Below are 21,991 nucleotides of genomic sequence, written 5' to 3' on the forward strand. Positions count from 1 at the left end.
TAACTTACTTGCTAATGATTTCTTCATGATGGTTTTATATTTATTCTACTTGCCCTGGTATTTTGAGTCTTTTCTCTTCAAAATACCTTTAACATGTGGAGGGATTACAAATGAGGAAAAATGCTACTAAAATGACTAATATCTTCATGGCTTTGAGAATTGGTATAAGGTGGCAAGAGAATAATTTCAATGTTTAATACTATCCTCCAAGTTATCATTACCCTGACTCTAGGTTCATGCATCTTTCAGAAATAAAAAAGGCAAAATCACGAAAATGCTTCTGGAGGTGTTCTGCTTTCAAAATGAGGCAAATCTGGTTTGTCTGGAGTACAATTCGCTGCAGTGAACCTCCAAGGATTCTTCCCAAGGAAGATAGGAAACTGTTTCCATGAGCTGTATGAGTGAAAGCTAGTGGAGGGATGGCGAGTCTCTGTCTCCATTATGAGCAGCGGTGGAGGGTGGAGGCTTAGTCTAGCCAGCAATATGATTAGGCCTGGCTGTGCACTATGGGGTGGGGAAGGTAAGTGATTGTGCTTGATGGTCTTGGCTAGGAGTACAACAGGCTTCCTCTTAAGTATGACAGTGCTGTGTCATGCTTCTGCACAAGGGAGACATAAAGAAGAGCCCCAATTTTGGCAACAAAGCGAATGGGGGTTCTCCTGGGGAGATGTCCTAAGAGAAAGCGAATTAATTCTCCTCCTGACTCCTAGTACAAGAAGTTCTCTAAGGTCTTTGAAGATGCAAGAGGAAATTTCTGGATAAAGTGAAGCACAATGAGCCCTACTGAAATTTCTCCTTAGGAAGATGGCAGATAATTCTGATTAATGTGTTTTTACTGTGAAGAAGAGGGGCTAAATCAGAAGCATGATGCCATCAATCTCTTCATTCTACACAGACAGATGCAAATGCAGAGTGCATTGTTCTGGGTCTCACAGGCCAACCTAGGTGACAGTCCTCATCACTTGATGTCCAGACTCAGGTACCCATATGGGCCTCTCCTTCACCTTGCTTCACTGCATTTGAGAGAGGGAGAGAGAAAATGGGAAAGAAGGTAGAAAGTACTGACTGAAAGAAAGGTTTGAATTATTTTGGTGGGCGTATCCATGTTTCACTCTGGATTAATTACCATGCAAATGGTATTTATTATGACTCATCAAGAAGTACTGAGTAAGTACATTCTTTTTCAACAAACTTTTTCCATCCTTAAGCAGCACATCAATAAATATGCAAGTAAAGTAAGACTAATTTCTATCTTAGAATTTGGAATTCATCACTTAGACAAAGTCTTTCTTGTCCTTGGATCAACAGCCTTAGCCACTGCAATTGCATTCTTCAGAGTTACAAATCTATATATAGTTTGTGATTTTCTTGAACCTAACATCAAATTATAGAGCACTATTGCAGTGTAAAAAGCACTCATGGAGGTTGACGTATATCTGTGAGGCCAACTCATCCTTGCAGTGTCCTGGCAGAATTTGAAAGTATACGATGTAATTGACCAACATTTCACAGTTTTGAGATTCAAGCTTTGCTGAGAAAGGTTGAGTGTGGAAAATCCTATTAAAAATGGCACATTTAAAGATGTGGCTTTCACCATCACCTGCCTCTATTTCCTTTCTTTATCTTTAAGGTTCAGCTCCTTTTTCTTCTCTTATTCCTCTTCCCCTTGGGGTACCACACTCTGGCAGTCTTAAAGACAACTGCAGTGCAAGAGCCTTGCCCATCAATGTTGCTAAAACTTCAGGCTCAAACTTTTAAGCACATGCTGCACAGCTCAGTTCCTCCCAAACTGAATCCAGCATCCGAAGCCAAAAGCAATCTATCCCCTTTGCTCAGACTCCAAACATGTGAGTAGTCATCTCTCTTTCTTACCTTCCTATCTTTTCAGTGAGCACATCCTGCTCGTATTACCTCTTTCATATCTTTTATGCACCTCTAGTCTACCAGCTGTACTCTTGGTCAGCAACTTTTTACCAGCAATGATGAGTATTTCAACTAATGTTTCTAATGTTTGTTTCCTCTTTCTTCCACACTGATGGCAAGACTATTTTACGGATCTTGTCTGATCTTATTATTGTCCTGCTTAAAAACCTTCAATGATTAATTGTGGGACAAGAATGAAGTTTTCGTAGCTCTTTATCATTTAATCCCATTTGCTTTATAGCCCACACTCCTTATGTGAATGTCCATCCCTAGCTCTAATACTCAAGGCATTGCCCCAATAGGATGCTCATTATTTCTGAAATATCCCACACTTTTGCTTGTAATGCTCGGTATGCACATGGTCAACTATCAATGGCTTTCCCATTTCAAAGTTCATTAGCTCCTCCTTAAAGCCTTTAAAGGTTCCACAGACAGAATCGCTCTATCCCTTTCTTATAAAACATTCTGTCTTACATTGACATTAATAACAAATTTTTCACTCTCCCTCAGTAAGTCACCTCTCATTTTGTCTTATGTAGTATAGTCGTCAAAAATATTTGCACAATTGAATTGGTCTCCTGCAGGCATTTAAGTCAGAGGAAAAAGAAAACTGTGCATGAGACATACCTGAGAAAACAAGCTGAATCCTATATTTCTCATAATTCTTTCTCTTCCTAAATCAATTCCGTAAATCAGCCTCTTTCACTTCTCCTGCTAAGCCCAGTTATACTCTTCTGATGTCCTCCCCCTTCTTTTCTTATCAACCATGCTAACTTTTACCTAAACTTTTAGGCCCTGTTTCCCTAGGATCTATTGGCTCCTCCCCCTGAACCTTCTTGGGCTTTTTGTTTTTGTTCAGTTTCTAAGAAATCATTTGCTGAAGAAAATACATGCACATTAGTTTTTTGTTTTGTGTTAACTGAGGCATAATTGACTTATAACATCCTATCAATTTCAGATGTACAACATAATGATTGAATATATGTATATATTGTGCAATGATCATGACAGTGACTCTAGTCAACATATATCACCATACTATGTACTTACAGGTTTTTTCCCCTTAGAACGAGAATTTTAAGAGCTACTTTCTTAGCTACTTAGCAACTCTTTTGTTGGTTGGTTGTGTCTTTGTTTTTGTTTTTCAGTTCCCAGATACCATCTCCACAAAGACTTAATCTGTCTTGGATTTTTATTTATAGGATAAGTCAAGGTGTGGTAGAATATTCTGTAGTAATTTGATGACAGGCACCAGAAGCTAGCACTTTACTTTTTTAGGGAATTTTGCTCCTGACCAAATAGGATTAAGGCAGTTTAAAAACAGAATTCATTTGGATTTCCTTTTTCTTTCAGACACGTGCCCACAGCGCTTATTTTGTCTAGGTGAAAAACATACGACTTGCTGTGGGGAAAAAAATTGACTTAGTCTATGTCTGGTGTAATTTTTTTTTTTTTTTTTTTCAAGGGTTAGCATTTCTCAGTGAAAAACTTTTTCCAGAAACTCAAACGTAAGGAACAACCTGATTGCAGGACTACAACATTTTACTCTGCAGTCAGTGAAACTTTATACCTGCCTAAAGCTTATAGAAATGTGCCACTTTGTCTAGTATCATGAAGCCGAGCTAAATACAACCCTAGAGCATTTTCCAGAACATTGCAGAGCAGGGAGCAGGTTCAGATGACATGACTACAGTGGCTACACAAGAAGCCTGACTCAGCAGGATGAACTGGCCAAGTGAATATGTGATTTCTCGTTTTTCTGCTCTTAAATGCGCCACTTTCCTAGTCTAGATAAACACTCATTCCACCTCCCAACCATTTCTCTCCCTGTGCTATTATAAAAGGTTTGTCTCTCATTATTGGAAATAAAGACTCGAGCCAAGAATTTTTTTTTGGTCCTGGTATTTATTTTATTTTAAAATAGGATTGTTGCTTTTTCTGACTGAGAAGACTATGTATAGAAAACAACCTTTGGTTGTCTACAGACTGCCTTCCACTCTGCTTGCTGCCTAAAAAGAATTCTGATTTTTTTAAAAGTATGTACCCTTTTCCTCCAAGCGCATGTCTCAGGGCAATCTGACTCTGCCCATGGCGCAGAGGCAGGTCTGATGGGTTTTGGGATTATCCTACTCTGCTAACTTTAGCTGAGGAATGAGAGCGTGAGCACATTTTACTGAGATTGAGGGAGACTTTGCAGAGCTTGTGGGAAGGTTCCCCCCCTCCCCCCACCCCCACTTCCAGAAAAGAGAGCCAGAAGAAATTTTCCTTCCTCCTTGGGACATTTTCACGAGTGTATGATATTCCTGGATCATTCACCTTGCTATCTGCCTCAGGATCAAAGCAAAAGCAAACACGACAAAGAGCAGGGATGAAAATTAGCTGTTCTTGGGTGACTTACCTAAACTGTTGGCTCCACTATGAGCCCAACCTCTGAATTTACTGTTCGCATGAGATAATACATTTTCTTGTTGTTCAAACTATTCTAGTTAGTGGATGCCTCACAGATGAAAATAGCCCAACTGATGCAAAGATGCACAAATTCAAGCCCTAAAGAAATACGTAAAGAGTCCATGGTCATCTCACTGATTTTTCTCCAGTGTCCATCTCAACGCCAGCTTCTATCGAAAGAGGAAATCTCTTGAAGACTTAAAGGTCTAAGCCCTGCTTTTGTGGTATGCGAATCCACACTGCTACCGTTGCCCCCACTATGTGTTGTAAACTGCCACTCTTAAGAGCTAACATTTTGACAGGGAAGGCTAATAGAAACCAAAGCTTTTCAGCTCTAAGATAGAAAAGAGCAACAGGGCGAGAAGGACAGGCAGAACTTCAAGAGCAGCATTACCTGCTTCTGTTTTACCTTCAGGTCACCTTGGCAGCTACCATGTGCTCACAGGCTCCTTTATGCAGCATTTTATATCCCACTAAGCAAGCACTGTCTTTTTTTGGGGGGTGGGTGGGTACCACATTTATTCAACAAATCTTTGCTGGGGGCAGAAGATAACATAGCCCTGGTGGGAGAGAGATTTACCAGACATACTTCTGCAAGCACAGAGTTTCCAGTGTAGGGTGACGAGGAGATAGGCCCCTGCAATCAGCATGGAAAGGATCACAGAGGTGGTGCAGATAATAATACCTCACTGCCTTTTGTTTCCAATATGATACTAGTTTGAGAGTGGTACAACATGTCCTATGCAGTAGTGACCAAGGATGCTCAGCAGGACTCAAGTGCTCCTCATTCAGTCACTTCTGCTGCTGGCTCTTCCACATACTACCTCCTCAGACATCTCGCAATTCCAATCATTTTCACCCCAGTTTCAATCCTGTTGACTTGTGTAATGAAGCTGCTAATGCCTGGATAAATGCTGAACAGTGGTCTCTTTCTAGAGACGTTGGTTCCCTGGCCTTACAGCCCATGCCTGTAATCCTTAGCAATGGCCAAAGGCCAGACTAGGTTCCTCATGCCTGCTGAAGTTTGAGCCTTTTCTAGTGAAGAAGCCCCTTAGAATTTTCTGAAATTTGATTCACAAGCCTGGATTACTCTTTCTATTAATTTAAAACCCTCTTCTTTAAGGTTACTCAATAATCATAGTCATGGATGGGAAAAGTTTGGATGGTCACAACCATTCGCCTGTGTACTATGAAATCAATCAAGAAGAAGAAGAAGAAGAAGAAGAAGAAGAAGAAGAAGAAGGAGGAGGAGGAGAAGGAGAAGAAAGTTCTACTACTAACAAACACAAGCATTTATTGAGCATTTAGTATACTTCAGACACTGAACTAATTTGTTACTATTTCATTTGACTTTCACAATTGCTCTGTGTGACAAATAGTGTTATTTTATCCATACTACAAATGATAAAACTGAGGCACAGTGAAACTAAATAATTTTCTCAAGGCCTTATAGCCTCTTTCCTAACCCAACGGGACACAAGGCAAGCAAACATTGGTAGATAACTTCAGTTCCACACTGTAAGGGAGAGCTGTATTGTTGATTGGATTATCAATCCAATGTGAAGGACAATGTGAAATTGGCAAATTTGAAAATCTGTATAACTTGTAGCCTTGCCCTTAAAAAAATCTCAATCTAATCAGTAAGACAGTGTATTTAAACAGGAAAGAGTTAATAACAGTACCAAGTGATGTGTTATTTAGCTACATACATTATCTTGCAAAGTGATTTACCGTAGAATGTCTGTATGTGAAAGGTGCCCATACTTCATCTTTGAATGAATGGGCCCAAGAGGAGGCATCCAGACACATTAACTAAAGTGACTCCTTTCTACAATGTCAGAATAAGCAATATCTAAGAAATTTGATAAATAATGTTTGAAATAGATTGGCACTAGAAGACCTTGGACATCTCAGGATTCATTTTCTAAGGATGCATTTCCCATATTTCTCAAAAGTGACAAAGATAAATAACATACAATACTTGCACAGGATAGAGATACATGCCCTCCATCCATACTCTCATGCCTGCTCTCCACTGTCAGTGCTAAGATGCCTTCTCCCTCTCACCTCCATCTGTTGAAATTCATCCCATCCAGCTCAAATAATAGATCTAATAAGTATACCTCAGAGAAATCTTTCTCCTCTGGAGTCCCCTCATCCTTTGTGCTTCTCTAATGACTCTTACCTTTTCTATTTTGTGTCAGAGTTATTTGTTCACTTCCCACTACATAAGCTGAAAGTCCCAATCCGCATTTTTCTCAGCTTCCTTTGAAGCTAGGGCTCAAGCATGTGCCATGGTTCTAGCTAATGAGATGCCCCTGCCCCAGATTTTGAGCCAAGAATTGCTCAGTGACATGATGTGAAGAAGCAGGAACAGTAGAGACTCTCCTCTGGAGGAGGTGTGACAGTGGCAGCAGTAACACCCATTTCCTAGGAGTAGCAGTGGAACTATCCCAGTGGTGGAGGTCAGGGTTAGGGACCCCTATGCTGGGGGGCACACTGCATGTTCTGTGGTCAGCACAGTGGCAGTTGTGTCCCCACGGTGCCATTTTGTGGCACAATTTGGTTCTACCACTGGCTGCTCCTACCTTTTCTTGTCTCTCCAGCTTCTAGTTCTCCAGCCTTCCAACTGATTGAAAACTTCCCAATACCTTCTCAAGAAATTCCTTAACTGCTTAAATCGAATGGAGATAATTTCTATTATTTTCTACTGAGAACCCTGGCGGGTACATTCACTTAAGCCATTGTTTCTTTGTTCTGCTCTTAGTTAAGGAGGAAGTCATTAAATATTATCTTATATATGACTTTCATAACCACAAGGACTGGTGCTGTGTCAGTTACCTGTCACTAATGGAAAACCTCAGGAGTTGTTTGGATAACATGGGGTTATTTGTTGGAATCAATATATCCATAAATCTATATCTTCCCTAGCTTATCTTATATCTGATTCCTCTCCACCTAAAAAATGGAGAAAATGATCAAATGATTGCCAAACCAGCTACAGTCAACATTCTCTAAGTAGATATTTGAGAGGAAATTATGTCATCTTTTTTACTCTTAACCATTTCAAGCTTGATTATATGGTTGATGTCTCCTCTTTACCAAAACTACTCTGAGTCTCTTGGCACTGCTGGTTGTGTACTAAGGCAAGAAATTTACAAATAACTTGTTAAAAGAACAAATGTCATACCTTGCTCCAGGGTTTACACTAACTTCACATGCTACATTCACGAGAGTACAGTCTTCCATTTATACCATGATTGTTCTTTTTAAAAGCATTCTTTTACCTAAATTATCTTACTGGATCCTTAAAACAAGTCTGTGAAGTAGTAATTGACAAATCACAGGTCCAGAAGCTACTGTATTCTTCCTTTTCAAAAAGTTGTATTTTCAAGGTTAAGTAATTAGCTTGAAGTCGTCCGAATTAGATAGTGAAAAGCCAGAACTAGACTCAGTTTTTGACCCTGAGAAAGTTGCACTTATCAGATTTAAAGGATTGAATTGAGCTCATCAGTCAATCAGTGTGCCAGCCCAGTATTTTTTTAAGCCTCTGCAGGGTCCTTACCATTGTCCTAACCCCCGCCACTTGAGATATAGAAAAAAACATTGAACGTGGTTACTGTCTACAAATATCTTACGCTTTAAATTATTTCCTATGTAAAGAGCCCAAGAAGGACATAAAGTGGGAGGAATTTAGAGGAATAAATGAGAGGTAAAAATATTCCATTTTTTCAGAAAAAAGTAAGGATAGGGACGGCTATCAGCAGGTCACATCCTTTTCTCAAGTGTGTAATACACAAAGCCTTACATGAGGTAGCAGAGGGAAACCAGTCCAAGCAGTTAGGAATTTGGAAGAATCCATTTCATCACTTTTTTTTTTTTTTTTTGATTGTCTTCTCCTTTGGTAATCTTCTTGGCCCCCTCTTCCTCTTCCCCATATCTAATACTCCCTGGATTCTGTCGGGCCCTGGGAAACTGTTTTCCAAACATATTTACAGTAAGTTGTTAATGATTAATAATAGTTTAATATGCTACCTGTTCCAGCAGAGCCTTCAAAGCCTTAATGAAAATAAATTACATGGACTATGAGGCATCTCGTTAGCTAATGAAGGGAATAAGTCAGAAACAGAGGATCTTTCATCAGCTTTTAGATTTATGCCACTATATTTAATGTCAACTTTTTTAGTATTTATATTTTTTCATTCATATAGAAAGGTCTGTTATGTTAGAGATATATTTTGGTTACCTCTAAGAAAAATGGCCTAGATTGCCTAACAGAATAAAAGAAAATAACGTTGAAATAATAATAATAGTAATAGCAACAAAATCTAGGGAACAGCACAACGTGATGTAAAAAATAGGTGGAGTGTATCATGAGTCTAATGGTGGTCTAGCCACAGAAGATATGTTTGTATCCTAACCCCTGGAACCTGTGAATATGACCTTAGTTGGAAAAAGGGTCTTTGTAGATATAATCAAGTTGAGGTGATTTAGGTGGCTTCCAAATTGGGGGACTGGAGTCCTCATAAGAGACACCCAGAAGAGAGACATCAGAAAAAGAGGTGGCTCTGTGAAACAGAGGCAGAGACTGGAGCCTTGTAGCCACAAGCCAAAAAATGCCTGAAATCAACTCAAGATGGACAAAGCCAGGAACAGAATCTCCCCTAGATCCTTCAGGGGGGCACAGCTCTGTTGACATCTGTATTTTAAACTTCTGGCCTCCAGAGTTGAGCCAGAATAAATTTCTATTTTAAGCCAACAAGCCGGTGGTAATTTATGACGGCAATCCTAGGAAATGAGTCCAGAGCAGAAGTCTTGAGACGTGCATCCAAGTCTGTACTACTTCTACTATGGCCCTGTGATCTTGGATTTTAATATTTTTCCCAGCCTCAAGTTTCTTAACGGCTCAATCACAGGGTTGGTCAACTTTGGGGTTAAAATTTCTTCTAGCCATAACAATTCCAACATTGTGCTTATGTATACTGTTTTCTATTTTGATAATTCTTCTGTCATAACTGCCCTGTGATGATTTTAAGGCAGGTGATTCAGAGAGAAGGGTGTAGGGACACAGAAAACTCACTGTGGCATTCACTTTGTTATTCCAAAACCTTCTTAGCACGTCTGCTATGTCCAGACCCTTTCTTGTGTATGGGGGATACAGAGATAAAGTTGCTTGACAGAAGTTGTTGACATAGGAAAAGACTGCTAATTATGCCCAGCAATATCCCTTCTCTTTCTTTATGGTAAGCACATGGCAAAGTTACAAGTTATACTTCCTGGGCCCTGATGCCCCTACATATGGCCACATGACCAACTTGCAGACAATAGGCTGTAAGAAGAGGTAAGTTCCTCTACAAGGGGAGGGCCCTTGTTCAGCCTTCTTCTCCATGCTAGGTAGGATGCTAGTGTAGCACCGGCATGCATGTTGGGCCATGGAGTGATCGAGAGTATGGAAAGTTGCACAAGACAAGCAACAAGATATGAAAATGCAGAGCCCATCACATCAGCCCTGAGCGTATTAAATCCAGATGCGTAACCGACAGAGAGAAGTATCTGCTACTCACTGTTCCGTAACGTGTTTATGTCATTTTCAGCCCAATCTTCTGGCCGATAGCAGATGCAAGTCTGCCTTTCTGCTTCTTGTTTGAATATACCTTTTCTCTTCGCCACTCATTGTACATCTACTAGACATTCACACGCATGTGCACGTTGAGCCCCGAGTTCTCCTGTTTCTCATCAGTATCATTCTTTTTGATCCTGTTCTGAGTTTCTGTGTCCTTCAGCACATATGTCCTCGAGTTCTCTTCTATTTGTGATCCAACTTGGCAGCTGCTCCACAAGGTTGTCAGAGACTGAAATATAGGCTGTGCTTCCAGCAAGCACATCAGGGCCCGTGGCTTGTCCTCTGCATGGATTCAGGGCCAGCTTTGTACCTGCTTATTGTGTTGAATGTACCGTAGTGCGGTTGACTTGCCTTAAGCGTGCAAGTCAAAGGACTGTGAAGTTGATTTGGAGCCTCCGACACCATGGTCCCCTGAAACTGATTTAGTGACTATTTTGCTGGGATAGAAATAAATGCTTGGTCTTCCTGAAGACTTTGCCTACCTTATCATAGCTCAGGTTTGAATGGAAGAAAGGAAATACAATTTTTGTGATAAAATATTTGTTAGCAGCTGTGCATGTGAATAATTAGTTTGACTCTAAAACGAAGTGTCCCTGCCTATTTTGATTGATCTGGGGAGAAACCCAAACTGGCAATATGTCTATTAGGTATTACTGTGGGCAAAGATTTTAACAAACAAATTACAAATTACAGGATCCACAGTTGTCTCTAATAGTTACAAAGGAAAAGGCAAGGTTTGTACTACACCTTGTCTAGAGAATTTCTCTTTCCTGTGCCAGGGTCTATAGATTATTTCATTATTACACACATTAGTGTCCCTGTAATAAAAAACAAAAGAATAATATCTCTATTTTTTATGTGTATAAATGACAAATATATATCATGTGTATGCATATATATGCACATATACACACATCTGCATATACAGATAAGTATGTATGAAATAATCGTTTTTTTCCATGACATAATCTGTTCTTTAAATATTATTCTTACATTTAGAATTAAAGGATTAACCTATTCATATATTTCCTCTTTTAATCCATCTCCCCATTATGATTCAGTAAATATAATAAAATGTTTTCCTATCCTTCCATGTTTGTGCATTCATAAAAGTTCTCTGGCTGAACTTTGTCCTTTCTGGTTTGAATTCTATCCAACCAACTATATGTACTAAACAAAAAACACTTCAAAACACCATAGTCTCAAAATTTCTTTGTTTTTAATTCTTATGTCATTTTTCTTTTTTCTGGAATGCCTTTTTACTCATCTAGCCAATTCTTTCTCTGACACTGTCATGTATTTAGAAGCTTCCCTAATTTCTCAGTCTGAGGAATCCCTTTCCTAAGTGGTTCATTTCCCCCCCTTCCCCTTTCCTTTTCCCTAAGGGAAATCTAACTTTGATTTTGTTGTTCTGGTACATTCAGATCTTCTGTTAACATGTTCATTTATACCCACCACCTAGTTTCTTCAGCGCAGGCTCTACTGTCTTAAAAGTTTTATTTGTTTTACCGGAAGTTTGTCAAATAAGACAATGGTGTCCTAATTCTATTTTCTACAACCTATCAATGTTTCTTTCATGGTTTCCTTTCACTGGCTGCCAAGTTTTATCTTCTCTTTTACCATGTTCTTCACCGTTTCCTTTCATAGATTGTCTTTCAACTTTCGAAAATGTTTTCTCTTCAAGGAGGAAAAGTCTTCTGAACAGTTTTCAAAATACGTGGAAGACATATATAACTAGTTAAAAACCAAGCAACAAAATGCCTGGCACAAAACCTGCTTAATTGGGTTCGTCTTAGTCTTCTAATGATGACATACATTTCCAATGGCTTTGCTCTTCATTCTATTTCTCTTATTGTCAGTCCTGAAGATAGCTTTAAATAATATACCATTTGTTATTGGGACCACCATTTCTTCTCCGTTATTGATATTATAGTATCTCTTTCTCCCACTTGTGTGGTTTTTTTTTTTTTGTATTTTGTCTTCTCCAAGTTTGCCCACACTCTTCTAGTATACCTGTCATATTTTCCAAATTCATAGGTTTTCTTCTCTTTATAAGGTCTTTTGTAGAAACCATGCTTGAACTCAGTCTACAAATCACCATCCATTGATGATAATCATCCTTTTTCTAAAACATGAAATGAATTATTTTAAGATTGGTGTGTCTGTTGACCACACATACAATAAAGATCTACATAAGTAGCCGATATACCTTTATCCTCCTGACATATAAATGTTTCCTAAGCCACTCATTGAGTGTAAGAATACTAGTCATATTAGTATACGGGGGAAAAAACTTGGTTGGCCAATCAGAAGCCTTTTCTTTGTCGATGTATAATAGATATTCCCTCACCTCTAGTCTTGGACTTATCTCCTGATATCTCTTCAGTCTATCAAACTGTGCTTATTTTCTATTCCTTTTTATCCCATTTTAACATTCTGGTCCATTATACCTGTTGATGTTCCTTTACATCTTTCAATAAGACTCACTCAGAATGTTTTATTTTATTTATTTTATTTTTTTCTTAAAAAAAATTTTTTTAACGTTTATTTATTTTTGAGACAAAGAGAGACAGAGCATGAACAGGGGAGGAGCAGAGAGAGAGGGAGACACAGAATCCGAAACAGGCTCCAGGCTCTGAGCCGTCAGCACAGAGCCCAACGCGGGGCTCGAACTCACGGACCGTGAGATCATGACCTGAGCCGAAGTTGGACGCTTAACCGACCGAGCCACCCAGGCGCCCCTCACTCAGAATGTTTTAATTGGAGTTTCATATTAGTCTTAAGTTTTGTTATCCTTCTTCTCTCCTTTAATAAATATACCTTTACTAGCATTTCATTTTTCATTATGCTTGTCCTATCACTCATAATTTTAATCAATTACCTTCAACCATGTGCTACTTAAAGATATTGTGCTAAGGACTGGGAGGAACGCAAATGAGTCAGGTACAGATTTTATCTTTAAGATCTTATGATCTTGTAACTATCCTTAAGTACACTATTAGAGAAAAATCATCCATGCATAACTCTAAAACAAGTTGGAGAGCTATGAGTACTGTAAATATTTCCACTTAAGTTACTGGCCGGTTGGACAACCACACAGAGCTCCCAGGCAACAATTCCCTTCAATGGAGAGGTTTGTGGGATCAGTGTACCTATGTAATAGAACACTTTTGCCCAAAACACTAGTAGCAGACATGTCTGAGGTTGTCAGATGGAAGAACACTTCCCTATCTAACTGCTTCACACTGCTCATTTCTTTTCTTGAGTAGTGGTGCTTGTTGGTAAATGATCTATTTTAGGCTTTGACTGGTTGATGGATACCCTGCATTAGTCCATACCATTTTTTTTTTTAGCCCATACCATTTCTCGACACACTATCCTCCCACTCTCTTCCTCATCCACCTTGTGATCTTCCTGTTTTAAATTCTGCATTGTCAGCAGCAACCCTCTCTTTCTTCACTTCCAAGGGCTATGCAAGCTCTTTCCCTAGTATCACTCACTTGCAGATGAAGCTGACTTGATATGCAGAACACCATTATCTAAATAGAGCAGATATCATTTATTCCCATTTAAGAACAAGGATACTTGAGACAGTGTGAGTCATTTACACTGTGCATTGAGATTCAAATGTTTTACTACAGAGAGGTAGTAGAAAGCTAGAATCTTGGACATAGGGTAGGGATAAGGGGAGAGGAATACTATTTCCTAAGAAACTCTTTACATCAAGTGTATTTTAGACAGACTGACAGATGATAGACAGACAGATAGATAGATAGATAATGTTTCCTTCTCTCAACAGCCTTGTGGGGTATTACTGTCTCTATTTTTACAGATGAGGAAAATGAGACTCAGATATGCTCATAGTTAGCTTTTATTAAACAGACATTGTAGCAAATATTGTTATCCACGCTACTGTATTTGAAGCTCAATCGAACTACGTGGAAACTATTAGTATTCTCATTTTACAGAGCAGGAAACTAAGATTCAGAGAGACCATGAAATCTGCCTGATGCAAAGCCTTCTATATTACTTTTATAATTTTTGTTCTTTCATTTTCTTTATTTTTTCCTAAAATTCCAGTTATCTTAAAATTTTATTTTATGTATCGATTAAATTTATCTGTTATATTTCCTTTCATTTGCTTCACCTATTTGGCTCTAAGTTCTGGAAAATTCCTTCAACTTTGTCATTTAGGCTCTATGTTGAACGTTATATTGTCAATCGTGTTTCGATGTCCCTGAATCTTTTCTTGTTTCTGATGTCTTTTTAGTAACATTCTCTTCTTTTGTGGTTATATCTTGAATCTCTCTGTGGATATTAATCAGAATTTGAAAACATCTTTCCTGAATGATCTGTTATCTTTCAGATTCATTGCCCTATTTATTCATTTTGGACTTTTGTTTTCACGATGCTAATTTTCTTCAAATTTTGTTCATCTTAGTTTTCTCTTTTATTATAGATTTCTGTCCAGTGACAGTTGATTATCTGTTATATAGAGAGTGAGGACATAGATTAATTGATAAAGTAAGTGGCATGAGCTCTCTTTTCTATTACACAGGTAGCACTATGATCCCACAACCCCTCTCACTGCAGGGGATGACTGCCGGGTAGCTCTGGATGTGGACAGACAATGTCACTTGGTAAACTGATCTTAGGGACTGCTGATATGGAGAAAGCCCTTTTAATGCCAGAACGAGGAAGTTTCCTCTCTAGGATTCCAACACCCTCACCGGAAGTCCCAGATTTTCCCAGATAGGTGGTTCAATTTCTTTACAACACAGTTGTCCAAAGCCCACGTGCGAGTAAACACAGGAAAGCCAGTTGGTTTAAGTAAAAGACGGTGGGAGAAAAGATAGGGAGTGGACTAGAGCAGCTGTTCTGGAAATTGTCCTTGAATGAATCACTGCTTTTGGCCTGACTACCCATTCCCAGTCTCCATATTTGTTGAGGAAAACTGTGGACCTTCTCAGGGATCCTGTTGGAAAGACGTATTTTCACATATGGGGCAAGACTTACCTTTTACACATTCTGGACTTTGGATTCTTCCAATTTGTCTTCTTTGTAAGTTATTCTCTTTCATTTGATTCTCTTTCTACAAGAAACTTGCTGGTGCTTCTAATTAGTCTCATAATGACTCTTGCCTCATTTGTCTATTTTCCTGCCTCTGTTTCTTTTTAAATGTCTTGCTTCTACAATTTTGATGACGTGTTGGAAAAGAAGAGGCTAAACCTCAAGCTCATCTTCACCTTAATTCTGAACTTAAAGTTTTTTGAAAGTGACAGTAAGCAAAAGTGGAAAATCATCAAAAAAATGCAGACCTTTGGTCTAAACCAGTGGGACTTCTAAGATTTTGAATAAAGGAGCAAGAGTGTCATGGTAGTAGAAGCTCATTCTAGAACCTCACATGAAAGGACTGTAGCTCTGATAGATGAACTTAGACAAAATTTTTCTTTAAATTTTTTTTTAATGTTTATTTATTTTTGAGACAGAGAGAGACAGCATGAACAGGGGAGGGTCAGAGAGAGAGGGAGACACCGAATCGGAAACAGGCTCCAGGCTCTGAGCTGTCAGCACAGAGCCCGACGCGGGGCTCGAACTCACAGACCGCGAGATCATGACCTAAGCCGAAGTCGGCCGCCCAACCGACTGAGCCAACCAGGCGCCCCAAAATTTTTCTTAATGAATAACATATACCAACACTTTAAGGGAATATATTCTACGATTTTTTCCCCTCAAGTTTATGGTACTTGGGAATAGAGACTTCTGCTTAAATTTCTATATGTGACATAAATATTTATTCTTCTGAACCTTGCCAGTTTACAAATATTTATGCAATTCCCAGATGCATTTTAAAATCCTAAAGAAAAGGCAAGAGGCTCATATGCATATTCAGGAATCCTAGATGAGGTGAAGCTGTCGAAAGCCAATATATAAGCCAAAGTTGCTATTTTTCTCCCTATGTATAGTTTAAACTACACAATTCAAAAATTGCTTTTTAGTACCAAAATAAAACAATTGTCGAAAAATTTTGAGACATCTACATTTTAACAATTATAAAGACTCCATAGGGTGTAACATCTTCAGGCTATAGTGAATCAAATTGACTATTTTTAGGTAAAAATTTGTATACTTGTTATTAACAAACTAACACCAATCTCTTCCCCAGTACTACTTTTAAACACATCTATTTTACTCAAATCCTAAAAAAGGATCCAGGAAAACTCATGCAAAATCTTTTGGCCTTGTGCTGTAAGTATCATAGGAAAGTAGATGAAAGCATTCAGCATGCATCACAGTAATCAACTTAGATTACAGGATGCCATACAAGAGAGAAAGATTGAGAATGATAATTGAAATGCTTTTTAATGTTATTTGTTGTATATTTTGTTAATAATTTTCTTTCAAGTAATTTTTTTCTTTTTACACAGAGTCAGGAAGTTGATACCCATCAATCAGACATTCTTAGAATGTTTAAAGTTAGAAAAATGTAGGTTTGGCCTTGGCATAGAGGGTCCTGTAGTTCCTCAATGAAAATGAGTCAGAATGCTCTTTCTTTCTCCTGACTGCATGAGAGCCATGTTCATAGCAAGCACACAAAAAAAAAAATTGATAAATGGTCAGGGTGCCTGAGTTGGCTAAGCATCTGACTTCATCTCAGATCATGATTTCATGGTTTCTGGGTTTGAGCCCCACACCGGGGGCAGGTGGGGGGCTCTGTACTGACAGTGCAGAGCCTGGAGCCTGCTTCAGATTCTGTGTCTCCTTCTGTCTCTCTGCTCCTCCCCCACGTGTGTGTGTGCGCGCGCGCATGCGCTCTCTCTCTCAAAAATAAATATTTAAAAAAATGATACGTGGTTGAATCAAACAAAAGAGTGACTTATTAGTGGAAAAGGATCTACACTGTCATTAGGAGAGGTTAGATTGGTCCCAAACTAATTATTTCTTTGTAGGGTTTCTTGGGGTTTTAAAATTAAAAACAGGAAAATAATTATCAGCTTCTTTGGCATTTAGGTCTCAATCAAATATCATCTTATGATAGTAACATTTCAACTCAGTTACTTCATGAGATTAGAAATTTCACACAACACAACTCACAAAATATTGATTTTGTGACTTGACTTACCATTTTCCTTCCTAAATGCATTTTATTTTCTCGGCTGGAGGCAGCACTGTCCACATAGGAGCCTCTCAGGGTAGAGACTTGGAGATTCTTCCTGTCACACCTGGTTCTCCTCCTCACCTGATTCATTCATCGGACCCACAAATATTTATTGAGTGCTGCTTGTGTGGGGTGATGGGTTTGGCGGGGATCAAAATCATCAGTGTCTCTATTCTTGCAAATCTTGTATTCTAGTAGAAGATACAATAAATAGATATGTCAGATGTTCAGCAGAGAGAGGTACCAAAAAGACAAGAGAAGTTATAGAACTTCACCCCATTCTCTTCTCCCCTTGGTCCAAAATTCCTCATCATAGTTCACAGCAAGTCAGCAAGAACATTCTTACTTCATCACATCTGCCCTCGTCGATGTTTAAATAATCTGTCTAACATGATAGTCAGACCTCTTCAGTTTCCTCCAATTCTTCAGAGCTTCCTATCACATTTAAGAAACATCCTTAGCTCCTTCTCATAGCGTGCTGGCCCTTGGTGATCTTGCTGTTGTCTCTGTCTCCAGCTTCATAGTTTCATCTCCTACCTCTCTGTCCCGAGTGTGACTTTCTAGCAGTTCCTGCATAGACTATCAGCGATGTTTTGTCTCCGTGTCTTTGCGCATTAATAATAGTATCTAATGTGTTTGAGTGTTTACCAGTTATTGACAGCAATAACCACTGTATGGGGTAACCAATAACCAATGACCACTGTATGGGAGGATGTCCCTACCCCTTCACTGGCCCGATATCTCTTCATTCTGTAGTAGTTTATCCAGGAACGCTTCTGTGGTTTCTCTCTTTCTCCTGCTGTATGAAATGCATCTCAGTTTTATAAGCTCCCATGATTCCCAGTACTTCTCTCTGCCGCTCCATTTGTCATACTATATTGTAATAATCTTTTTGTGACTCTTCTATTCCTACTGGAAAGTGCTTGAGAGCAGGGCCATGTTTCCTTTGTTCTGTCTACTCAGGGTCTACCACAGTGCGTGGTCCATATTAGGTATGCAAGTTATATTTGTTAAATAGGGAAGGATGGATGAAAGGAAGGAAGGAGAGAAGAAAGGAAGGAAAGAAGGAATCAGTGACATTCTAAGGATCCATAATCTAGGCATCAAGAAAGTTCCGAAATACAGGGCTATGGAGCAGGGGGCAGGCAAGGAGAAGGAATATTCAGGAGCTCTGAAATAATGATAGTACCCAATAAAGCCATGCAGTAAATACAAGAGAAATAAAAGCCATAATGCCAAGCCATCGATAGCCCTCACTTTATTGATGAATAAAAACATACACAAGGAAAGCACTTTACAAATAAGATAATAAATGTCAAAGTGATTACTTGAAAGGTAGAAACATTTAGAGGACAGCTTTATATATAAGGCAAAACCTATGACAAAATGCAAAAGGTACTTGTGCAGGAGAGAAATCCGGACCAGGACTGGAATGAACGAAAGGGACTGAATCAGATTCAGTGATGTCCAGGCCACAGAGAGGCTGAGATGGGATTGTTCAGACCAGAGGGACAACATTAGTAAGAAGAGCTTAAAGGAAGGAGCAAGCAGGAGCAGTGGAAGCAGAAGATTAAAAACCAAAACCAAACCCTTAAGAGAAACTGACTACAAAAAAGCATTGTAACATTGTAACATTGTCCCAAAGAGCGGCCTGCAGGCATGCAGGGAACAGCCGGGTTTCTCAAGGGGATGTACTGGGCAAGGCTTCCATAGTCTTCCTGGCGGGACACAAATGAAAGGGAAGCTATGCGCATGGATGACTTGTGCTGTAGATATTCATCCTGATTTATTTTTAATTAATACATTTATGATAAGAATGCTAATGCCTCAGTTTATAGTGCAAGTCTGTTAGGCTTTGTAGTTCAGAAGCTACTTTGTCTAAGGTAATTCAGATAAAAATTATGTTCAAATATCTAATGTTGAAATGATATAATTTCATATTCATACGATTCAGTTTTTAAAATTATTTTTATTTAGGGGCAACTGGGTGGCTCAGTCTGTTGAGCCTCTGACTTCGGTTCAGGTCACGATCTTACGGTCCGTGAGTTTGAGCCCCTAGCTGGGCTCTGTGCTGACAGCTCAGAGCCTGGAGCCTGCTTCAGATTCTGTGTCTCCCTCTCTCTGCCCCTCCCCGACTCATGCTCTGTCTCTCTGTCTCTGTCAAAAATTAATAAACGTTAAATTTGTTTTTATTATTTTTATTTATTTTGAGAGAGAGATAGAGAGCAAGCAGGGGAGGGACAGAGAGAGAGGGAGATAGAATCCCAAGCAGGTTCTGTGCCCTCAGCGCAGAGCCCGATGCAGGACTCGAAGCATGAGATCATGATCTGAGCCAAAGGCAGGAGTCAGATGCTTAACCAACTGAGCCACCCAGGTGCACCCATGTGATTAATTTAAATAAAGCTTAGTTCCTAATCAGGCTCTGGGAATAGATGAGTAAAATAAATATGCAACAACAAGAACAACAACCAAACAAAACCAAACAAAAACACCTGGAAACAATCCAGAGTCCACGCACAGTGGAATGGGTAAATGACGCATAGTGGGCAGAGAAGTGAAATCCCATCGACAATGAAATGAGCTAAGACTACTTGTAATAAACAGGATAACTCTCTCAAACATTTAACCGTGTAATATTTTAAACAATTATTAAAGGATAAACTCAGCTTCACTTCAGTTATTTAAACATCTGAAACAAGAACATGGAGTAAATGTTATTTACAGATGACTATATGAAGAAATTACTTTTAAAATTACTTTTAAAAATCAGGCTACTGGTTACCTACCTGTTAGAGGAAGGAGGGAGACTCAATAACAGAGATTTCTAGAGAATTTAAAGGTTTCGGTTACATGCTACCTTTAACTGGTGGTAGAAAAGTAGTGTTTATCTTTTTTAAACTATACATTGTACACACATATCGTATATGATGTATATACGACATATAATGTATGTAACTATCTTCATGTTGCGACAAGGTGCATGATTTTTTAAATAATGTAACGCTTTTTATCTAAGAAACAATTCTGTGCTACTCGGTATGTATGTGAATCAGAAGTTTCAAAATGCCTGTTAAATACTCTAGGTCTCTGCCTGCACCTGATGGGCTAAGCGAACTGTCACAAAGCTAACAGTGTTACTCCAGTCAGCCTGGCAATTGATACTAATCACAGCAGCTGACTTTTCCACCTAGCAATCTGGGCCAATTGTTAACATGGGTGAAGTGAGCCAATTGCTTGAGACCGGATTTTATTAAATTTATGTTAAAATTTAGCCTTCAGCAGACGATCGGGGAATTAAGGAAATGAAAAGGACCAACCGAAAATACCAAGAGGAATTTAGGATATTTTGAAGCCAGGGCTTTTATCTTAAAAACATAAACCTTTATTCAGAATGATTGGGAATCAAAAGCCTATTTGAGTGCACATCATTTCTGGCAATTGTATAATTCATAAATAGACAAATGGCTTATGAAACATAGTGAAAAAAATGCACTCCCAAGGAGGCATCATCCATGCCAAGTTTACTGCTGAGATCATAAACCGGTGACAATAGAGGTTAATAATAGAAATGTTGGTAGTCCTCTACTTATAATAGAACGAACAGCACTGCTATAATTACAATTTTCTTTTTTTCTTGTTATATAGAAATGAATCAATATCCAAGTAGAGAGAGGATAAAAATGTCTTCAATAATTTGCACTGCTCTTCAAAAGAATTGGCTTCTTAGGTCTGCAAGTCAATTGTATCATTCAAAATTATTACATGGCTATTTATCAAATAGTGTAAATTAAAATTTGTTTTGACTTATTGAAGGCTATTTTATGTGATTTTTATGAGGGACTGAATAATCACGCACAATTTCCTTTTCTTTACCAAGTTATTTTTAAAAAGAATCAATATGTTATTTCAGCAGATATTTAGAAGAATCAACTCTATGTGATCTTTTGCTAAGTTATACTGCCACCAAGACAAATTATATATGAATGCTCCTTGCCTGGCTAGTTATTAATTAGGTCCGGGGAAACATTTGATTAGTGATTGGAGCAGCAATTCATATACCTTACATGGACTATTATTATTCCCAAGGAAAAAAATAACCAATCTGATTGGACATCGATAGAACTCTGTTAGGATTTATTCTATAGGATGAGTACATTAGTAAAACTGGGGATGTGTGAAATGAAAACTGTGTATTTGCCACATACCCAGGCCAGGACTTAAAATAAACTCATTTATAAAATCTTGGAATGTGATCCAAGCTGAAACAATAACAATTCTAAATTCCGTGTCGTGCTTTGCGTCTTATGTTCTTTATTATCTTGATAATCTGTGTTTATGGGAGAAACCTGGCATGAAAGACTGCTACAATTTTGTACTACATAAATCTTTTGAGAGATGAATTATATTTTAAAACCAACTTGCAAACCAACATAATGAATTTGATTAGTTGAAATTTAAAGATGCTAATAAGAGTTGAAGAAGGAAGCAAATTCTGAGTTTTTGTGTATTTCTGATTTTTTTCCCTCCAATGAGTATTTCATTACCATTTTCAGATGCAATGACACTTTGAGAATAATGCTGACTGATGTTTTGTTTCATTTCTGTTTAATCCTTGATCTGATGAGCCAGGTTTTCTTTCTCTATGCATCTGTTAGGTTTCTACCTAAAGATTCCCTGCTCATCTCTCTCTTGCTCGTTAGTTCCATTCACTATTAGCTGCCAACTGTACTCACAGAGGTCTTGGCTTTCCACTGAACAGCTCTGTGATGGAACATTTGGGACTCGGTTTCTCTGAAACTCATGTCATTCATTGTTAAGAACCTCAGCTAATGGAGTCT

This window comes from Herpailurus yagouaroundi, unplaced genomic scaffold (genome assembly GCF_014898765.1).
Source record: "Herpailurus yagouaroundi ecotype Mexico unplaced genomic scaffold, PumYag 29, whole genome shotgun sequence".
Taxonomy (NCBI): Eukaryota; Metazoa; Chordata; class Mammalia; order Carnivora; family Felidae; genus Herpailurus; species Herpailurus yagouaroundi.